Genomic DNA, 19,515 nt, shown 5'->3' on the forward strand with positions numbered 1-19,515 from the left:
GGGGAAGATGTGCAGATCTAGTGTGTAAATAATAAAGAGAGAACATTTCTGTGAAGTCAGCTCTGCAAGTCAAGCCTGAAAATTTTGACACAAATTTCTAAGTTACTAATTATATGACTTATCTGCCATGAGGATATCTACCTTGTCAATTTGTATCATTAAAAGGCAAAAATACATTGATTTTGCATATACTTCATGCTTCAGATTAATAGGTACAACTCAATCAAGATACTTGTTAAAGCTGCTGAAAACTTTGTGATCAAACTCAGGTTCAGACTGGGATATTTGGCACAGTTTATATGAAATACAAATTTAGATAGGATTCACTGGCTTAAGGAAGTAGGATGATCTCTTTAGGGCTGCATACCATTTTAATATGTGACACTATTTTTTTCAGCTCTGGAAAGATGAGAACTTGTATGTATGTATTCTCTTTGCAAATCAAAAGACATATTCAAAAAAAAAAAGAGGGGGGGAGGAGGAATTATGCCAGAACTATTCTAAGAGACTATTGAAATGCAAGTAATCTGCATACCTGTATAAAAGGAACAGCTGATCTCATTGAATGTGTTTTTCAACTCATCTGCTTCAACGGATGAAACTGATTCCAGCCAGCTTCAGCCATGGACTTAGCTATGCACCACATGCAAATTCCCAAACAGAGGATTCAAGAACATTCATACAATATGAACCTTTTTTCGCAGTCCAGTGCGTTTATTGCTGAATAACAGATGTTAAAATGAAATTTAGGCGCTGAGGGCCAGGGCTGGGTTATTGGCTCCCAAAATTGGCTTGTGCAGCCATGTTCCTGCCAAGTCAGTGAGTGTATGATATGCATTTGGCTTGTGTTCAAGTCTTACTGTGTGAAAGCTAACAATCTGTGTCAATCAAAAGACTGATGGATTGCAAAATGGTATGCAATTTTAATTTGATGAGAAGCTGAAGATGAATTTCGATGTCTGAAGTACACACTTGCTGTTTTAAGGCAATCTAACACTGCAGATGAGAGGGTTAGAGAGAAAAATAGGCATGTGATCAGGTATACGAAGGTAACTGGTGAGTCTGTACTTCTGTTCATTTCTTTATAAGCAATAATTAAATGTGGTAAATGCAAAAGTACTCAGACTGGAAGGGAAGACTGTCACAAAAAATACAGCCACCACTACTATGCTTCCCGTGATCAACATTTTAATAACAGGCACAGAGTCTTATTTACAGCCTGTTACATTTGAAAATTATTGCTAAAGTCTGTTACTTCAGATGGCAAATTCTGTTACTTTTATTCAATGACCATTTTTGTTGTACCTTTGTTGTATAACAGTAGAAACAAATTGACCTCTGCTGACACACTTTTCCCTTACCACTTTTCTTCTTTCTGTTCTTCGGATTCCTCCTCTGGGATTTATTGACCAGAGATACTGCTTGGGAATGTGCTTTCTAGGCTGTCTTGGCTACTTTCATTAGTGATCTGGGGTCATAATGTAGAACAATGAGAGCAATAACCCAAAATCTCTATGTATTGTCATTTTATACTGAGAAAAGTTGATTTTTTTTTTTTGGTTTTCTTTTGTTTTTTGAGATTGTCAGACAAATGCAGGTTTAAGTATAATATTTCCATTTCTGGTTAGACATAAAGGCTTAACTATGATTTTTTTGATATTTTCACTCAATTTTTATAGCCTAAAATATGCTAATAGGTGACCATTGCAGCTAGTAGCTTTTTTAGGGGGAAGTGTGGATGGAGGCAGATGGTTATGTTCTGGAAGGTGTACAGAAAAGTGGAAACCCACTAGGTAATTTTCTATCCCAGTTCTTTTGCAATTATTGTAATGAGAAAAAAAGTCCAAATTGCTTTATGGTATTGCAAATGTTTCTGCATAAAAAAGTTCAATGTTAACTATACAAGCAGTAATCCCACTCAAAATATTTGATAAACTGTTTAACAGCAGTTTTGGAAAGACAGTAAGTATTCTTGGCTTAGCTTTTCCTTTCTGATTGTTCAGCAAGAAAACAGCCAAATAATCATAACTCTGTTAATTCACACATCCAAATACTCAAGAGTATATAGGCAAAAAAGGTTTTACAATGGCTCCAGCATGATTTAACTATACTGACATAAGGACTACTGTATTTGCATTTTTCAAATACATACTTTAGTACACGCAACAAATAATTAAAGTCATGGATTACACTGTGATTTGTTGCAGTGATTTTTATAAGCCTCAGCTAAAATGTATTGATGTCCTAAAGAGGACACCTAATGCAGGACACCTGTATTATTTTTGATAAAATTTGATTGCTCTTAAGGTATTTTAGGGGATAATCTAAAATAATAGTTTAAGTTATCTGTAGCCCTTGTATACCTTAAGCAAATTTAGCTATTTGCTTTGTTTTGAACTAGAACCCAGTTAGAGTTAGAACTCAGCTGTGAAGGTGTGAATTACAGTTGACCGATGTTACAGCCTTAGAAAGGACAATTATTGAGATACCTTAAACCCAATCTCCTGTATGTTAAGGCTAAAATCCAGTCACTTGTATATGATTTCCTGGCTAACTATGGAGCTTGAGTACAGTATTTAAAATACAGAATATAGAAAAAATTTCCTAATGAAATTTGTGGAAATACTCATAAAATCTCATTCAAGAAACCAAACCAAACTGAACAGAGTCTTATGTTCTAAATGGTACTGTTCAGCCTCTTAAAACACAGAAAAAAACCCCAAGCAAACCAATTGATTTAAAATCTCCTTTCCTTTATAACACCATTCTCCTTGACTTTATAGGATAAGTATTTATGATGTGCATGTATTCATGAAAAGAGAAACCAAAATTTTTACATTCTCTGTAGGTACTTTGTTACTAGTCTTCATATGCCAACCATGCAACAGTTTTAATAATTTCAAACACTGTATGGATAAGTTTTGTAAAATCATTTTTCCAAACACTCATAAAAAGGATTTAGATAAAAGCCTGAATGGTCTGTTAAACAAAGGGTATTTAATGTAAGCCCTCTAGGTAATGATTAAAAAATATCCATCTGGGAGAGGAATTGTACCCTACATTTCCAGGAGGATGTTACTTTTGTAGCCAAAGCGAAGAATGTTTTAGTTAGGCCTAGAGCATGTTTCTTTAGAGAGATATAATGATATTGGATAAAAATTCCTCAGAAGAGTTCCTCAATCAGCTACATTCCAAAATGGAAAACGAAAAGTTATACTGCACTCAGAAGGACTTGCCTTATTGATTTTATCTGCTTGGGATAAAAATATTGTTATCAAAGTAGTAAAAAAATATTAACAAACTTAAAACATACCACTAACGAATTTACTCAGTGTAGAAACTATAAAATTCCATAACCTATTTAAAAGAAAATTTTAGATTTTAATTTCTTGAAAGGAACCCATACTATTTATATGTACTTTAATATTAATATTATGTTACTCTAGAAAAGAATATTTAGCTGTAAACACATTATGAGCCGTGGTAAGCACTTTTATTGAAGAACTATGCCCAGTATGTATGGAGGTACATTGAAGATACTTTAAGAAAGAGAACAATAGCAGCTATTAAGTTTTGGCAATGAGTGTGTCCCTTTTTTAATGTTCTTCATGTGAAATTTAAAAAGAAACAAAATTCCCTTTTTGGTTAGTTCAGTATATGACTCAACATTAGAACTCAGCATTTTTAACATGATTTTATTGAGCCTTTTTCATTAGTTTTCATTACAATGGGATTATTCAACTAATCTTCAGGTAATTAACCTCTATTTACCTTTGTAAACTTCTCTGCATTGGAACTCATGACTAGGAGCTATTGATATTATCTCTCTCTAATCACTTTGTATCAGTGGATGAGCTATTGTATGACAAATGTTAAGTGTAAAAGTATAATTACTTAAATTTAGAGCTATCTCATCAGAAACAATAATACTATGACAACTTTTCAAAGTGTGACCAGAGTTATGAAAAGGAGCTGATTTTTGAAAGAATTACTTCTTTATGCACAATCCTGAAACTAAAAAATAGCAAAGGCAGAAGTCTTCTATTAGTTTACATCATATAAATGGGGCTATGGAAAGCCAAATCAAGTGACAACATTTAGAAATTAAGGGTCAAATTCACTAATCTAAATATGGTCCCCTGTGTGCTACTCACTGATCATAAGTGGGTGAGGTGCAGAAAAAACTTTAAGAAAAGATCTCTGGCATAAGGCAAACTAACTAGCTTGCCAGGACACTTGAAGAGGTGGGCTGGTGTAGGGTGTGTATGTGGGGGTAAGATGCTGCAATGTTTCTCTACCCTTCTTTGCACTGGAAAATCTAGCAATCAGCTGATTAAGGGTTCATTAAGGATCCTGCAATGCTCCATAAGCAAAGCTACTAAATAAGAGTTCTAAATGATGCATAACCAGTGGCAGAAGTTGCTTCTGGATTTCCCACTGAGCCCTGGGCACAGACAAATATCATGTTGCAATTTGGTAGTTACTATTCTTTGTGGTTTAACTGTACTGGACATTGCATTAATCTCAGCATGAATTCCATCTGCCCACCTGTTAATGTTTATTCTTGACACTTCATTAGAATATAATGTGCCTGAAAACATCTTAGACATAGCATATTACTCTTTTCATGAACTGGTGTATCACTGCTTTTTTTTTTAGATATCCCTCAAACAACAGCACATGCTTTCTGCTCTTCCTGAAATGGACCCATGTGGATTTCTTGGTGCTGTTTTTGAACAGCTAAAGGCTTTTTAGAGCTTCCCAGAATCTGAGGGAGTGTATTAATGTAGCTTTTTCTGCGCTTTTGAATGCTTTTCCCCCTCCAGTGAAGGAGGAACAGCAGAACATGGATTCTGGTACTTGAGTGCTATGAGAAATAGGGATAATTCTTCACTTGCACGAGCTTCCTTACACCACCCTGTTGAGAAGACAGCAGACACTGGAATCAATAATGATGTTGTTACAGCCTCAATTATTTCTGACTTTTTTTTTTTTTGATTGCCTGTTGTTGCAAATCTTGTATATGATTTGATTTTATCGCAGAGCTCTGAAACACTTTAAGAGGGCTACTCTGAGTTTCAAGCATCTTTACTTGCATTTGAAAGTAATGTAGGTTTGACAAGAAGATGTTTTAAAGTAATTTTATTCAAAATCTCTAAAGCCCTGTGGATATTTAGGAAATATTTACGATATTTGTTTAAACTAGAATTAAAATAATTCATATTGATATGACCAAGGTATAGATTGAATCACAACATCCATGCAAGGTTTTGTTGTGGTTTAACAATTCATTACTAAGCTCATATAAAAAGTAAATTTGTTTAAGCTTAATCATAGAAGAAACACGGTTTAAAACCATATAAGCTCTGGAATTTAAGTTAGGTGCCTTGATTCTCTACTGTTTTTTAGCTCACATTTTCCTCAATCAATATATCAGCATATCCTTTAAATAGTCTACTTCACAAATTAGCATTGAGTAAATACTTTACTAAGAGTTCTTAGAAATAATTACAGTCAAAGTGGTGATTTAAAAAGGAAGTCATAGTGTAAGAATTCTGGGGAACATGATAAGAGCGTTAAGGAAGTCAATATTTTTCCAAATAAATTATTTCATAAAACTATGTAGTTGGAAAATTAAGTAATTTTTGTATTTTTTCTATTATAGGGAATTATTTTAATTCTACAGAAAAATCATCAGCTTGCTGAAATTGCTTCTATTAGAGAAAAAAATATCTTAATGATTCTTATCTTAATGTCTAATGCTTAGTGAAGAATTAGCACTACTATTTATCTAACAGCACCTCTATGTCATTTATAGTTTAACAGCTAAATATTAATTTGCTTTGTTTCTTAGTGTTATCTGTAGCTTCCATTTTAAATCAGAAACTTCATTTTATGTATTTTTACTTTGAACTATTCTTGTTCTAAATTAGTCATCCATGAAAACTGAAACAAATAGGTGAGCAAACACCCCTCAAATAAAAATATTTTAATGTTTATGCATTAACAAAAAAAAAATTAAAATAAATTTATCTGTTAAGAAATCCTTGTGAACGCTACTCCCAATGAGTGTTTGACAAAAATCAGCATAGGTTGAGTTCCTTAGACTGGACTTCTCCAAGAGCTCCTCATGTGGAGAAAAGAGCACCCAATGTTGCTGGCCAAGGGAATAAATATATATAATATGAAACCAGTGAAGCGTCAGCCTCAATTTGTTCCCACTAACTTCATGTAGGTTCCTGACAGAGGCTTTTGGGGTCCATAGCTCCTGCAAAGTCATACACAGGTTACAGATGGGTTTCCAACATGCTTGCACTGCCTTGGAGAAAAGCCACTAGTGTCTTGGAGGTCAAAACTAAAGCCGTGAGGTTAACTTTCTGCATCTGCAGGTTTCCTGATGCACACCTGGGTCGTGGGTCTGTAGTGCTTGGACTTTTAACCCCCCACTCTGTGGAAGAAAAGTTCTTCTGGTAAGGCTGCCAAAGCTTTTTAGATGGTGATTACGAATCTCAAAGATGATGGCCTTTGGAGAAGTCCCTATATTAGGATGTCTCCAAGAGTGGAAACAGCTTGTCAGGAAGCTTCCTTTTGCTTCAGAAGCCTTCAATCTTGTTCCTCAGTGCTGTGTGATACAAAACCTGTTCTTTTGGGGTCTCATGTTATGAGACAAGTTCATTATAATAAGATTGTCCCTTTCACCTGATTTTCCCTTTCCTTAATTCCCAGCCCAACCTGAACAAATAATTTAAATTTAAAAAATGAATAGATTAATTTTTTACCAGACGGTTGAATTATACTTGAGGCCTGAATCAAGAATAAAATCTTGCAGGCAGGCTATAATCAGAAAAGTATAGCTGCATTTCTGTGATGCAATGTTATTTAATCACTGGCTGTTACATCATCATTTCCTTGGCTGAATCAGTTCTTCCTTAGTTAAGAAACAGAGAAGGGCATGGGGAGGTAAATGCAGAGTTTTATTTAATCTTCCAAGACATAGAGGGGAGCATGGAGTGGTGTGGGGAATCTCACACCCCTTCAGTCAGACCATGAAAGCAAGAAGGGCCTTTTTACTGCAGGGAACTGGGTGAGCAGGAAAGGATGATTCCACTGGGAAAATTTCTGTTACTATTTCACTATGAGGAGGTAGCCGCCTCCAGAAATGTATTATTGTCATAGTAGTCTATATTAAAATAATACTTGATTCAGAGTGAATCTCTGTCATTAATTATGATTCTGAGAATCTAAAAAGAAGTAAAGTCGTAAGTTTTACACAATAATTTTCAGAATGGTCAGCAATGGTCTGTGCAATGCCTGTTATTTATCTGCCTGTAATCTAGCTGACCTATAACTTGACTCTCAATTTAACCTTGTTGTATTGTGTAGTAGAAATCTACTGTGCTAATTAAACATCTATTTGAAATAAAGTCTCTAATACCTGAATAATTGAAAATTAACATATTTTTGCTCTTGGATATCACTTAATCTTACTTCTAGATATTTCAAAATATCTCTTGTTTAATGATAGCTCTTTTCTTTTCATTCCAAAATTTCATCATATTTGATGTTGATCTAACTAATTCACCAATATTTCAATCTGGGAAAAAATGAGTTTTCTACCTAAATCTTTCCTGTAGACTCAGCTGCATGCAGCATTGAACAGAAACTTCCTTCTCATATTAGTGGGTGATAATCTGTTCATTTAAACTTCTGTCTTCAAGATGTAACCATGTGCTAGTATGGGTAAATTAATTTTTTCAAGACAATGCCTTTTAGCAGTGAAAGAAAATAACAGCAAGCAATCTCATCTTGGTAGTTAAATGTCTCCCTGTATTTCCACTGCTGAAGAACTGCTACACATCTGAAAAAAAAAAAGATCTTGAAAGTTCTCTACCCTTTTAATACTTTTGTGTCATTTTCTCCAGTATGCCCTATTTTTCTAGGGATAACCAGGCAACATTTACAGCTCATTTTCACAAGTTGATGCTAATTATAATTGCAACCAAATCTATTGGTTATCTAAAAGAACAGAAATCTGTACAAATAAGAAAAAAAAAACCCACACAACTGTAGCCCTGTGATAGCAAAGTTTGTGCTGCAGTAGTGAAAGTGAAAATTATGAAGTGTTTAAGCAAAAGGAGTTGATGGGTAAAAGAAACTACTCTCTTTGTCAGTGTGAATTGAATACATATATAACAAAATGCACTTTATACATTCTTACTGTGACTGAGTAATCTACACTCTGCTAAATTCTGGGTATTCTGCATACAAAATAACTTACTGACAGTAAAGTTTAGCTAAACTTTAGCTGCAATCAAAGCTATACGAGGCTTTCACATTTTGCCAGTCAATTCTTATGACTAGAAATTTGTAATCCTTTTTTCTTGTACCAGTCTAAATAACCACCTTTCTTTGCAGTTGCTCTTTAGATGAAACATTAGTGATATTTCACATCTTCTTTCCTTCCCTTTCTTAGTTCAAGTTTTTCATCAGGGACTCCCCTAATAGCAGTCTTTTTTTCCTAATTTGCTATATGGAACCAAACTTAGTATCTGCTTTGTGCTTTATATTGATGACAAATGAACTCATGTCTGAATGTCACCATCTGTACTAGTTTCTGTCTGGTTTGGTCAGAACCATAAAAGAGCATTTAAATTGCAAATTTGTTCGTGATTTCCTATCCCAAATATCCTGTATGTGTTCAAAAATGTCTTTGCAAAATACTGAGAAGTAAGCAAATCACCCTTAAATCTTTATAAAACATTGGCAAGGAGGTATATCTCTACTATATGACGACTCCCTGTGATTTCAGGGTGTTAGAATGACACTTTTCTCTTCTTTCTTTTTTTCAATAGATTCACCAGACATATTTGTGTCATATAAAGGCATATTCAATTTATGTTGTGTCTACATCTCTTTGATATTTTTATTAAAGGGTTTGTTATATTATCAACATTGCTGCCATCTTATTACACTTTATTGACTTCCTCTCATAGTCTAGAAGTTGTTCAATAAAACTTGTCACCCTTTAAAACTTATATTCTTCCAAGTACAGCACTTCATTGAACCAGACAAAGTGAAAGGACAACTCCATTTTTGAAAGCACAGTAAATACATTGCACAAGAAAGACTGTATAAAGTATCCAAGAAATAAAATAATGGTCTCTTTTAATAGTTTTTTTAAACTATCCTTCAGTTTGCCAAAAGAAAATATCCATATCTGTTCCTGCTCAAGCAGAGAGGTGCAGAAACTATTAAAACCCTTAAGAGTGGTACTCTGTGTCACTTAAACAGCCAGAAAGACGCTGACAGAAAGAAGAAATTAAAAGCCATTATACATGGTGTTTGAATTCTTAATTTAAAAAAAGAATTGATGGGATTTATTAGCCAAATATGTAGAAAGAAAAATTCTTAATAATCTCATTTTATTTTCAGGGAGAATTGGTCATCTTTATGCCTGTCCTTAGGCATGATATCCTCCCAGCACTTCAATGAGAACTCCTTGCTGGGCAGTGGCTTACGCACAGCATATATAGTGCTCTAATATAGATTATTGCTATGCAATTCAAGTTTAAATATATACAAACAAGCAGAAGAGGGGAGAGAATAATTTTTTGTACTTGGGTGATTCCTCCTTCAGCAGAAGTCTGGAACTTGAAGATGTCTTCGATAACTTTGAATCTCACTTGCAAGGAACTGACTTACCCATTGAAACTGAAAATTATTCTTTTCAGTACTTTGCAGCAAAGAAAAAGCCTTACCTGTACATGAAAACTGAGTGCACACACCTTGACCCCTTCACACCTCCCCATCAAGAAATGTATTGGTTCAACATTAAATCACTGCTTGAGCACATATCCTATGTGCTAGGCTAAAAGAAATCCAGGCCTGGGAATGAGACTGTGAGCCATCTGCTCTTATTTAAAATACCCACATAAAATGATTCTATAAATTGTCTTTATACTCAGCAGAACAAAATGAGCACCCTAATAGGGCTATTATTTCTAAAATATTTTTAAAAGTACTCTTCATGATGCCAAACTCTTCAAATTTCTATTAATTTCCCTGATGAGTCCAATGTGCTTTTCATAAGAAAATACATCCTTTCTCCTCATGTTGCCTGAGCAGGACATATTGTCATTAGACCATGAAGCACAAACTCAATTCTAGGCTCTCTTCAGATACTGGAAGGCTGCAATTGGGTCAACCCAAAGCCTTCGCTTCTCCAGGTTAAACAAACCCAATTCTCTCAGCCTTTCTTTATAGGAAAGATGCTCCATTCCTCTGCTTTGTGACCTCCTCTGGACTTGCTCCAGCAGATTAACGTCCTTTCTATCCTTCCTGGGGACCCCAGAGCTGGATGCAGCACTGTTGTAACTCGTGGTCGGCTCCCCTCACCGCGAGACCCCGCGCGGTGGCGTGCTGGGTGGTGAGAGGGAAGAGAATGGGCGGCCGCTCCCCCTGTGAAGCTCTGCAGTCCCAGTTGTTGGCATGGGGACAGACGGAGGTGACACAGGACTTGGAGGTGAACAGCATGGTTTTAGTCAGTGAGCCCCAAGACCCTCCAGGGATGGCGAACAAAGGTTTTATACCGGAACTCAAGAGGCGGGGTTTAGGAACAGCAACCAATGAGGGTAGGGCTGGGGAGGAGTCTAAGGAAGGACTAACATAGCACAAACCTATCAGGGGAAACAGGGGAGTGGAGTAACACAAAGTAACCAATAGGGTGTTGAGCCTCACTAAATATGCGGGGAATTCTCTGGAAGCAGGGGAGGAGGCTGGGAGGAATGACAGGGAATGTTCTGGGAAAAGGGTCAGGGAAAGAGAGGATTGACAACTTGGAGAGGAGGGGGTTAGGGAAGAGCTTGGGAGGAGATTGGGGGGGGGCGTGAACAGACACAGAACAAATATTAATTAAAAAAAAAAACAACACACCACCACACAGCACTGCTGTGGGGTCTCACCAGAGTGGAACAGACTGGCAGAATCCCCTCCCTTGCCCTGGCCACATTGCTTTGGATGAAGTCCAGGTTACAATTGGCTTTCTGGTCTGAGCCCTCATTGACAGATCATGTCCAGCCTCTCATCCCCCAGCACCAATCTTTCTCAGCAGGGCTGCTCTCAATCTGCTTATCCGCTGCCTGTGCTATTGTTGTCCCAGCTCAGGTGCAGCACCTTGCACTTGGCCTTGTTAAACCTTGTGAGATTCTCATGGCCCCGCTTCCCAAGCTTGCCCAGGTCCATCTGAATGGCATCCTATCCTTCAGGGGTGCCAGCTGTACCACTCAGCTTGGTGTAATCAGCAACTTGATCCCTTCATCTGTGTCATTAATGTGTCATTAATGAAGATATTAAATAACACTGATCCCAATACAGACTCCTGAGGGATGCTGCTTGTCACATTATTAAAAATGAATCAGAAAAAAGTTATCTTCTTCCCTTTTTCTATGAATAGCAAAAGGATACTAGATTTTGAAGGAGACTGAAATTACCAAGTAATTTGAATGGTCAGTAGTGATTGTCTCAGACCTCTAAATATGTCATTATTTAAAAATTATCTTGAATAACATAAGGTGGAACTATGAAGTCAAATATGGTCTTTTATCTCAGGTATCAGTGAAGACAACTGCTAAGCAATAAAAAATTCTGCCATGCCCTTCTCTTGTTCTCTTTTCTGATAAGTATTTTGACATGAATGAAATAATTTTGGCAAAATGATTGGTATAAAGAAGGATCCTATATCCTTGCTGGTAAATGAAAGAGGGTAAAAATAGGTTATCACATTTGAATAAGGGAGTATATAATTATTTATACAGAGTGTAACAAGATGAAGAGGAGACTGAGAGCATCCACACCAGTTTCAGAGTATCCAGTATACCTATTGCACTCACAAGGAGTGTACACCAGTGTTCACATACTCATAAGAAAGGAAAAAATTCACAAAGGTTTTCTAACTGCAGGTTTGATCCCCATCCAGGGCATTCACTTAAGAGTTGGACTCAGTGATCATTGTGGGTCCCTTCCAACACAGAATATTCTGTGCTTCTGTATCAAAGGCTGAACATCAGCTCCAGTTTTGTAATACACATGTCCGCTTCTATACAGGTACTACCACACACAGAACTCTCAAATGGAAGAAAAGCATTCCAGTCTTGGGAAACATTTTTGATCCTGATAAAAAGCATTTGGTAAAAAAATTACAAAATTCACAATCTTGTGATTCCTAAAACAATGATACTCAGCAAACCTATGATTCAGCTTCTCTAAAATTAACCTACTAGTATTAAGAAATATTGTAAGGAATACTGTGCCACTCACAGAAAACTCAACTTCTCTTAAGTTGATTGCAAACAGAAGTACACTTTAAATAATAAAATTTTCATCCAAAATATATAGAAAATATCATAGAAAATGTGTTAAATAACAACATGATAGCTGCAATAAATATTATTTTAAATTATTGGTTTGTATTTAAACATTAAGATTTTAATAAGTTATTAAAGAAATTTTATTTTAGTGGCCTTCTAAACATATATTTTAAAGTTATTTTATTACATTATTAAAATATTATGTAAAACTATGTGAAATATAAACAGGATTTTGTATGGTGAGCACTTGAAAACATTATATATAAAGTTTCAGTTGCTCAGGTGCATTTAGCATCAGCAAAGAATTAATATCTGTGCTATACCATCTTATCTTTGATAATGATATTTGTTGGGTAAAAGCCTTGAAATTATAATGTTGCTTATACATAAACTATATACTATTACTTGTAATAATGTTTTTTAATTGACATAAATGGCAATCTTAATAGTTTGCTTGCCATAAACTACAAATTTGTTAAAATTTTATTTCAGATTTTTGTTTCTGGAAATTTTAAAATCATTTATGTGTGAATAACAATAAATTTTTTCTAAGTTCCTTCATGAAATAATACAGAATATATATTTAAACATTAGTATCTCCTACTGTTATAAAATAGGCTGCGGTATTTTTCTATGAAATCAAGATGTTTTTCTTTTTAAGTGAGAAGTTCATTGGGATCACTGAATGTGTGTCTCTGAAAAAATAGGAGAGGCTGGCTATTTTCAAGCAAAGGTTGGTGGCATCCCTAGTATAATGCCAAGGAGGTCTGTCACAGAAATACTCAGAAGAGTGGGCATTCTGCCTCTGAGAGAGAAAAACCAATAGAGATTTATAGAAATGTCCCCTTTTCAGTGTGGCAGGTATCTGAGTTTTGATGAATGTTCCAGGCTTCCCAGAGTTTTTCCAGGTCTGATTGCTGTTTCTGTGTTGTACCATACTTGAATGAGCTAGTGACTTTCAGGAAACTGTATCTGGAAAAAAGAAAAGCAACATGTTCAACGGAACTTGTGCCAAGAATTTTCATTCAAGATTCCTGAGAAATTTTAATTTTTACTAAATCTCTCCCTGTGCTTTCTGTTTGTCATAAAATATCAACATTTTGTAAAATGAGCTGTAAATTTTTTTTGTAAAATCCTATAGGGAATTCAGTATCTCAAGATTTATAATGAACTATTGTAGTTCATTATTAGAGCATTATTAAAAACAAAACAAAACAAAACAAAAAAACCTCAAACAAACAAACAAAAAAAGGAACATCAAATAATCTCCATATAACCACTTCAATTATCTATCCTGGAAAAGGATCCTGGGTTAGCAGCGGTCTAGTCTATGAAGTGATATTAATTATAAATTGTCGAAAAATATCCTGTGATCCCTCACAAATCAGTAGATCCAGATCTCCTGTTTGAAAATGTGTGTGCCATTTCTTTCGTAAAGTGAGGATGCAAGTAATGCAAGTATTGCCTTTTGCAATTTTAGTGAAGCTAATAAAAGAATGATATCTATATTAGAATGTGTTAACTGCTTCACTTATTTTATCATTAGGAGATAAGGACATATACATGATGAGGTGGATATAAGGGATCATATTAAGTATAATTAACCATGTTATGCCTGAGAATTTATCCATTCAATGTTGTTGCATGCTATTAAAATGAAGAATTAAAACAAGGACACTGTTTCTGTCTCCTACATCACTAAGTTTTAAAGACTCCTCTTTAAAATTTTTCTTTCCATTGCTCATAATTCTGACAATGAAACCAGCAGTCACAAGATAACAATTTCTTTCTTTGTTTAACACTGAGCAGAGTAGTCCTTTAAAGGTTAAAGACGGATGAGAGCATACAAGTTGTATTTCTTCCATTCCTTGGCTCCATAATTCTAATATGAAAAATAACCAAATACTTTTTTTGCATCCCATAAATACATAAAATAAAACTTAAATTAAAATTTATAGGCAAATAACACTATAAAAATACTAATTTGCAACTAGAGTACATAAGATTTGGAAGTTGAACTGTTGCAGTTTTCTCCTTACTTTCTCTTTGCTAACTCATAAGTCTGCTGCTATCATCCAAAATTTTTGTTTGCTTCTTGATATAAGCAAAATTCAGCACATTATGACAGAAATGATAAATACATTTGGCCATGTATTATGATAGCTTAAGGCAGTATAGTTGTCATTCTTCATAAGATAGTTTTTCATGTTTAAAAAGCAACAATTTATTTGTGTACATTTTGACACCTATTACATAAAGGTATTTATCTTTCATTTCATCAGAAAAATTTCTTAAACTCTGACTCCCTTACTGTTTCTGTGTGACTTCTTGTCTATCATTTTGTTGAGTAGGGAAAAACTTTTCTAGTTTTGTTAGTAATAATGGACTATCACAACTGTGCCTTTTTAGATTATTAGTCTTTGATCTAGTAAATAAATAGCAATCTAGATATTTTTCCATACCAACTCTTCTATGCAAAACATGAACAGCCAACATTTTATACTGGAAGCTACTCAGTACCTTGCCTGGGTGATCATGAGTCAGTTTTCAGTCACACCTTTAGTCTATTATACTTTTGCATAATTAATTTAAGCTTTCATAGTGTTTTTTTCAAAAGTTTTTTTATAGCAGGTAAAGAAGTGGTTTTTCTACAAAATCATTTTTAGTTCCTAATTCCAAATCAGTACTTCCCCTTATTAAAAACAAGTTATTCTGGAACATAATTCTATGAAGTGACTCACTGCTAAATTTTATCTTTTCTAAGGTGCAATGCTTTCACAGAGAAATGGCTGAGAAGGTGTAATTACACATAGTTTATTTTTAACCCATTTTCCTCTAATTTCTTTGCCCACATTACTCTGCTCTGAATAAGCACTGTTGCTTCTATACTATCTGTAACTTTAATCTATTTAATATCTAAGTGTTAGAATATCTGACACAGGGACTTAGGAAAAAATTCTTAAATGAGAGTTCTGTGAAGAGTTTTGGTGAATGCTGTATTATATTGCCCAAATGCTAACTTTCTGTCCACCTGTTTGATTCAAATATCACCTTTGGTCTTGAGCTCTGTTTATATGTTTGTTCCAATATTTTTGAGACATCACTAAACAGAGAAATTAACACTTACATGGTAAATAATATATGATCAGTCTTTAAATATAATTCAAGGCTTTTGGGAATATTCTTTTGCTGGTTGATAATTTCTTTCATATGCATCTTCTTGCCATCAATTTTGCCATTTCATTTTCACTAATTTGAGGAGCTCCACTGGTTTCCAAAGGCTGCTAAAGCCTACATCTGTGCACAGGTAACAATGCAAAAATGCAAATTTTTAACCTAAAATGAATGAATCAGCCTAAGGGAAGTGTTTATTGCTGTTTTCTATGACTATGGTTGATTTAAACTTAGCTGACAGAGGAGCTGACATTGACAAATAAGAGGATTCCTCTGGATAAACCATGTAGCAGAATCTTACCTACTTCTATTATCCATCAGTAACAATACAGGAAATATTTGCAGAAGCATAGAAAATGCTTCTATTACTCAAAGGATCTAGTAGGACAATACCTCTAAAGAAAAGAAAAATTGTGACATTTCAATGAGTCAATTTCTGTCTTGCTATTTAATCTTTTAAGATTGAGCCACAAGAAAATTGCAGTAAAGTAACTTTGTAATTTTCTCATTCTTTCTGCTTTTCTTAACTTTTTGACTTCCTAAATCTGTACAATTAATTTCACTTGTGTTAATTATGAAGTTGTGCTTTCAAAAGATTGCCCACAGCCTACAATGTAGCATTGTTCCCAATAGAGATGTAATTCCTAACAGGTGTGAGTCAAGAGGTCCTTTTCTGACTCACCTTTCAGTTATTTCAGTGTATCATTTAATTAAATATATGTATATACCTCTGTAAGGATTTCTCAGATGAGATATGAAGTGTTTCTAATCGTCTTCCAAAATGATATGTGCTTTTAGCTGTTAACTACTTGATTGCAGGTACTGAAATAGTAAACTAGGCTTCACTGTCAATAAAAATGCCTTTGCCGTTACCTAAACTTCAACAGTTTTAACAAGTAAACGTTGGAATTTTGCTGGATTTATAAATAAAGGAATATACAATCTGCCTTTCTGATGCTGACTTTGAACTTGAGAAAAAATTTGTTGCAGGAGATGTAAATTCCACATAAATTTCCCTACTTTAGCTTGCAATCTTGAAGCCTTTGGCTACCTGCACAAAAGAGCTCCATTACTCAACATTAATTTTATTTTAGTGTCATCACATTATTTTAGTGTTTGGGTTCTTCATACACGTGCATATCAGTCTTATAACTGAATTTTGGAATTTCAGAGTCAGAATGTACATGGAACAAAGGACAGGAGTTTTTCTCTATTCTTTTGGTAAGACACAGTCTTTTCATATTTAGTATAGTGCAATGCTTGTTATCATTAATACAGCCTGCAGGCTGCTATGATAGTGCTTACTTTAGTGGTGGTGTTTCCAAAGTTTATCCCCATTTCAAGTTCATCTTGTTCTCAGTAGTCCTCTGGTTCGGTTTCTTCATTTTTGTTGTTGCTGGGGTGTTTTATTTTTATTTTATTTTATTTTATTTTATTTTATTTTATTTTATTTTATTTTATTTTATTTTATTTTTCATTTCATTGAATTTTCTGGTATGCTTAAATAGCAATGCATGGGTAGAAGATTTGGGGGCAATTACTCCTCAACCATCCCAATTTGAAGAGTGGTGCTTTTATTAATATATCTGACTCCTTAGGTCCTAGGAGTCATCTCTCATTCGCTCCTCACACCACTCACAAATAGTTAGAAGTATTCCCTTGGAAAATATGCTGGTTTTCCCCTCCATACAGCGTTTCTAGATTTTCTATTCTACTTTTCTCTCCTTCTGACCATAAGTTTTACCTGCTTTCCCATGTACAGCTTGAATTCGTCCATTGTGCCCTTCTTTTGGAATTTGAAGTAGCTTTATTTAGATGTAAACTACTATGCAGTGGGAGGCTATGCCAAATAAACAGCTCCCTATTTACTGTACATTGTATAAAGAAAACACGTTGTTTGTCTTTTTATTTCCTTGCTGCTGGCTCTAAACCCTACCAAGTATTACCTTAAATGTCTCCTAAATGGTTATAATTTCAGAGTTGAAATTCTGCATAATTTTGTGACTTACTGAACTCTGCTTCCCCATCTATCTATGTGCTTAAAAATTCCTGACATGTTCCTATCAATACTTCCAGTCTCTCCTGGCCAGCCTTGTTGCTTGCCTCTTCCATTTCTTCTGCATCTGTCGCAATGTTTCCTTCCCTAATTTTGTGCATTGGTGAGCTGCCGTTTCTGCCTCACTAGTACCAAAAAAAACCAATTCAAGTGACTGTCCCTTTTGTCCTATATACCTACATAGAGAAGACAGTGATCAACTATTTCCTTCTAAGTAAATAGAATAGTGAGTTATTTGAACTGATTTTAATACTCTGACTAAATTATCTGTGTTTGTGAGTGACTCAAGTACCTGCCAAGTGTCTTAATTCCTCTTGAGGCATTTTTATGCGTTTTTTTTTTCTCAATGTCTTATGACGTGTGAAGAAAGGTAAACAAAATTTTAAAAACCTGCAGTTTCAATTGATGTTTTTGTATCACAGATACTTGAAAAAAAAAGAATGTATTATTCAATAGAAAATATTTTTCCTTTTTTTTTTCTCACTTGTGGAGTTTATTTACTTAGAACTTTTTTACACATTACTTATGGGACATAGTTCCTATATTGGTTTCATGCATGTAAATCTTCAGGGCACAGAAAGACAATGGTACATATTAAAAATAAAGTAAATTTACATGCCATGCTTTCTCAGTTAAAGCTTCCCTTACAGAGGAAGAAATTATAGATTCACCTTCCCCAGTATTCTGGGTTCTCTTTAGTACGGAAGGTTAAGTGCAAGAATGAAAATGTAAGAGCGTGCTTCTTTAGAGGGGTTATTTTTGTCATCTTTTTCAGTGGAGAGAAGTATGATTTAATGGCTTAAATTTGAGTTAGAGAAATGGGAATTTCAGCTGATAGCTAATGACTTGTGAAACTGACTTGAACAAATCTTTTATGATGTCCCCATGACAACTCTTGGCTTTAACTATGAGTAACATTAACAAGTGCTTTGGAAAGATGTCATCAGACTACTGACTGCAACTCTGAATGGAATTGGTAGGCTTCACTTTACAGGTCTTTCTCTACTTTTTGACTGCTGGCCAAAGTCTGGCTCAGAATCCGAGATAAATAAAGCCATAAGGTGGTGGTCAAGAACATACAAAATAGTTCTACTTTGAATAATTCCTGTGGACTTACAGTCACCAAAGCTGCTACAGAGGCTAAATGTGCCCCTGGTTTGAACAGTGGAGCTTGCAGGCATGCCTTCCTATCACTTGCAGAGTACTGCAGCTGTGGGATGTGACCTACAGCCCATTGTGAATGCCTCCATTTTTCACTGAAAAATCAGTACATAAAGATGTGTGTCTTCTATTCGAGCTCTTAATTTGTGGGGAGAAATGCCACTGAAATAGAGCTCTGGTGTCAGTAGAGCTTGGTGACAGTAATGAACATTGTCCTTTTCATCTGCAGTTCATGTTCCTATGTTAAAAATTCCTCAATTTTTCTCTTGAAAGTGTTCATATAAAAGGCAGTGCAAGCCCTCCTTAATTTTACATTTTTGTCTTGCCCTTCAGCTGTACTGAAAAATCACTATTTGGAATTAAAACTATTTTCCTTGGTGGCACACTTCAAGAGTCTGGTTCTTTTGTTGGCAAAAGTTTCTTGTACGTGAACATGTAATCCTAGGTGAGTCGTTAATCAGTTGAATGAAACTCACAATTATGTGAGCCTCATATATACCCAGTGACACAGCTCTTTGAGAATAATATTTCTGGAAATGCATTTAATATTTAGCTCTCAGCCAACATGACATAAAACTTTTTTGGTTTGCAGTTTAGAGCTTGGGTCTTAATTTCAGCTATGGTATAACTGAGGTTATTAAGATTTACTAAGAATACTCTAAAAGTAGTACTACATTGGAGAGAAGGAATCTTAATATGACAAAATGTGGTTAATAAAAAACATAGTCTTGCATTTTTCAAAATTAAAATGTGAAGGTA

At 34.8% G+C, this 19,515-nt stretch overlaps 1 long non-coding RNA gene across 1 annotated transcript in view; it reads left to right on the top strand.

Moving 5' to 3' along the window:
• The first annotated feature begins 535 nt into the window (after nt 1–535).
• The window catches only part of LOC121469217 (uncharacterized), a 32,019-nt gene continuing 13,039 nt past the window's right edge, over nt 536–19,515 (top strand). Inside the window, exon 1 of the long non-coding RNA XR_012054135.1 lies at nt 536–1,056. This is a non-coding gene — a long non-coding RNA (uncharacterized lncRNA). The remainder of the gene's footprint in view (nt 1,057–19,515) is intronic.

Source organism: Taeniopygia guttata, chromosome 2 (assembly GCF_048771995.1).
Source record: "Taeniopygia guttata chromosome 2, bTaeGut7.mat, whole genome shotgun sequence".
In the NCBI taxonomy this organism is placed as follows: domain Eukaryota; kingdom Metazoa; phylum Chordata; class Aves; order Passeriformes; family Estrildidae; genus Taeniopygia; species Taeniopygia guttata.